This window comes from Scophthalmus maximus, chromosome 9 (assembly GCF_022379125.1).
Source record: "Scophthalmus maximus strain ysfricsl-2021 chromosome 9, ASM2237912v1, whole genome shotgun sequence".
In the NCBI taxonomy this organism is placed as follows: domain Eukaryota; kingdom Metazoa; phylum Chordata; class Actinopteri; order Pleuronectiformes; family Scophthalmidae; genus Scophthalmus; species Scophthalmus maximus.
The window spans coordinates 25,276,254-25,280,000 of NC_061523.1; the positions used below are offsets into that span (position 1 = coordinate 25,276,254).

At 49.5% G+C, this 3,747-nt stretch overlaps 1 protein-coding gene across 2 annotated transcripts in view; it reads left to right on the forward strand.

Moving 5' to 3' along the window:
- The first annotated feature begins 3,387 nt into the window (after window positions 1-3,387).
- The window catches only part of htr4 (5-hydroxytryptamine receptor 4), a 93,006-nt gene continuing 92,646 nt past the window's right edge, over window positions 3,388-3,747 (forward strand). Inside the window, exon 1 of one of the 2 annotated variants that reach the window (XM_035649722.2) lies at window positions 3,388-3,747. This exon is cut by the window's right edge and continues 123 nt beyond it. The gene's annotated coding sequence lies outside the window, so the exon portion shown is untranslated. The other variant, XM_035649715.2, reaches the window with a different exon arrangement.

The window sequence follows — 3,747 nt, forward strand, 5'->3', positions numbered from 1 at the left end:
GACCCCGTTAAATGTTGGCGCGGAATGAGCAATGTGGTGCGGCCTGATTGAGTGTAAGAGGACTGTTGGGCCCTGGCTGAGGTATCCGCTCGACCGAGAGCCACTCTGGTTGCAGCTGTGCAAGCGGAAGGTTTATCATCAGAAGCTTTTTTTCACGTGGCATTGTCCTGTCAGGGATTTCTCCCACACAGATACAAGGAGAAACTTCACATTTGCTCAGTGTCTTTAAAAGACCTGTGTGATGAACAGTTACCGACAGCTGCCATGCGTCCATATTGTTTTTCCAATAGAATCTCACGGTCTGGCGTTAATGATGCTTGAGGAAGTATGAAACTTCACACGTGCATCACGTGTGGTGAGGAATTACAATGTTTTTAGTTCGGCCTCAACAGCGTCCACTGCAAAAATTCGATGTCGAAGCCCCAACGTATGGTTTTACCTACATGAATGAAATTTGGAGGGGTATGTGTATTATATGCAGACCTACCATTCCATCACGAAGTCAGCCATTTTGTGTTGACTGCGACCGCCGAGCAGGCCCCGCCCATCTCTGCTTGCAGCTTGAATTATTATTGAACTGGAACTTCACATGGCTTCTAGGGAACAACTCAAAAGTTTTGAAAAGTTATCATGTACTATATACGCGTGGTAAGATAATTGTGCAACCTTTCCTTCTGTTCGATAGCCTACATATTTCACAGGGTTGAAGACTTTAATCAGACATTTCCACAGAAAAAATAAGTGACTTCTTTGTAATGTCATTAAAATATTTCATGGAATTCCACAATACATATATTCCCACTCTGGAATCCCTCTATTTCCGGCCTGTCACTCGGATTTCACTTCCTCACATGTGGACATACGATATTTGGCCAGTAAACTTGAGCGTGACTCATAGTGAGAGGAGGTCCGCAGCCTTTTCATCCCGCTGCTGCTAGTTGTCCTCAGTGTTTGGTCTTCCTCTGACGAACACATCGTGGGACGGCGGTTCATCCTCGGGCCATCTGTCCGGTCGTCACGCATCGGACGCCGCTGATCGAATTTGGACACAACTTAAGGGAACGTCGTGTGTCATTGGTCCGTTTTGTCACTCTCGAAAATTACCGCTTGGGCTGAAGGCAAAAACAAACTTTGTCACGCGGGATATCTCTGGAAGCGCCGATCGGATTCTCACACGGCACGAGAGAGAATGACGTGTGACTGTGGCCTCCGGGCGCGACGGCACATCATTCAACCCAGTGAGCTTTGCTTTAGATGTGAAGAAATTGTAGGTTCAGCATTACACTGCCAACTGCCTGCTCATTCTTCCTGACACCACTGACTAAACCTGGAAGAAGAAAAAACTTGGGGAGCCGACATCTTTATTTCCATCTTTGGCCGTGGCACCGAGTGGCTTGAGTCCGACGTGTAGTAACCAATCAAACTACGGTGACGTATTTTATTTCCAACTGGATAAGTGATACACCTAGAAGGGGAAGTGGCTGTCGTGGTAAAGAGCAGTGCATTATTATTCAATATGAATATCTACAGAGAATGAAAGACATCAGGAGATATAGTGATGACCACAACATACATTTATTTAAATGTGTAACCTGAACATTAAAGTGTCTAAATGGGGACACATTTATTTGGATTATTACCAAATCTTTCCAACAATGTTCAAACTCAGAGAAATCTGTCATTTGGTTCAAGCTCACAGTCCATCAGTGTTTCAGAGGGATGTGAGAGACGTCCGACCCTGTAGGGGGGTCAGGGGTCAGGGGTCAGGGGTCATGCTCCCCCGGAAGAACGTTTTGTACATTTCAAAGTTAAATACATCAATCTGGTGAACTTTGACATGTAGGATATCTAGATCTATAAGAACTTTATAGTGTACCAGTAAACAATAAAGAATTGAATCATAAACAAAGAATGTCTGAGTATGAATGATGATCACCACCATTAATATATATGTGATGTATGGACACTGACCCACACACTGTTACATCAAAGAGGGAAAAGCAGCTTCTTTTGAAAAATCATTATTTGCGTAGTTCTGTCTGTTTTGCGATTTTCCTTTAATTTCCATCGTCATGTTTTGTTTCTTCAGGGAAATGAAGTGAATGTTCAGACTGTCAGTCAGTCACGTCTCCACAACCGTTCATCCTTCGACGTGTCACGTTCAGTATTGATACATTTGAAATAAGCAGCTGATCAGCGACTCATCAACGTCAGACACCTCTCAGTCACAACACCAGCGTGTCCATGACAACGGCGACAACAGCTGATTCTGCGGCTCAGGGTTCCTGTTCTGAGTCAAGCTTTGAGAATAGGTGAGCAGCTCTTCCTCCTCCTCCTCCCCCTCCTCTTCCTCCTCTTCGTCCTCCTCCTCCTCTTTCCCCTCCTCCTCTTCCTCCTCCTCCTCTTTCCCCTCCTCCTCTTCCTCTTCCTCCTCTTCCTCCTCCTCCTCTTTCCCCTCATCCTCTTCCTCTTCCTCCTCCTCCTCCTCCTCCCCCTCTTCCTCTCTCTCTTCCTCCTCCTCCTCCCCCTCCTCTTCCTCCTCTTCGTCCTCCTCCTCCTCTTTCCCCTCCTCCTCTTCCTCTTCTTCCTCTTCCTCCTCCCCCTCCTCTTCCTCCTCTTTTTCCTCCTCCTCCCCCTCCTCTTCTTCCTCTTCCTCCTCCTCCCCCTCTTCTTCCTCCTCTTTCCCCTCCTCCTCTTCCTCCTCCTCTCCCTCTTCCTCCTCCTCCCCCTCTTCTTCCTCCCCCTCTTCTTCCTCCTCCCCCCCCCCTCTTCTTCCTCCCCCTCTTCTTCCTCCTCCTCCCCCCCTCTTCCTCCTCCCCCTCTTCTTCCTCCTCCTCCCCCCCTCTTCCTCCTCCCCCTCTTCTTCCTCCCCCTCTTCTTCCTCCTCCTCCCCCCCTTTTCCTCCTCCCCCTCTTCTTCCTCCCCCTCTTCTTCCTCCTCCTCCTCACTCTGTTATTCGCGTGTGTGCAGGAGAGGGCAGAGTGACAAAGGGAGACAGAGAGGACACAGCTCCGCGGCCGGTGAAGGAGGGGGCGGACCGGCCATTGTGACAAACGTATAAAATAAAATAAGATAAAATAACTCAAGCGAGTCAAAGTGGAGATACATTTGCACCTACTACAGTAGCGCAGCCCACAACAAATATGAGCTGGGTGATGACTTATTAATTAAGTTAACACAGTTTCATCTGCATCCAAGTTTAAAGATTACGCGTCTCACTCCGTATATGTCCATTCGAAGTTCACATGGGAGAAGTGTGGCCCCCAGAGCCACGCGCACATCCAATCCATCCAAAACGAAATGTAGAGTGACCGTGACGAGGGAGAGAGGGAAGGAGGGAGGGAGGGAGAGATGGAGGGAGGGAGGGAGAGAGAGATGGAGGGACGCGTCCTCCAGTGAAGAGGAGGGACTACCGACCGGAGCGGGTCAATGTCTCTGTGAGTTCAGGAGGAGCGACATCGAGCCGCAGACTCTCCATCCTAATCCATCTGCGGGGACTCCTCTCCTCTCCACGGGCTCTTCCACCACGCCACCAGAGGATCCCTCTCTCTCTCTCTCTCCCTCTCTCCCCCTCTCTCTCTCTCTCCCCGCGGTGTGTGTCCGTGCCGGGCGCGCACTGCCCAGTCTTTCCTCGCTGCCTTTCGCCCCTTTGCGCACGGACACTTCTCCCGCCGGTGCGTCGCCGCGACACCCTCTCCTCATCCTCGAGCCGCGTCACTCCTTTTTTTCCACATTTTTTTTTCAAAG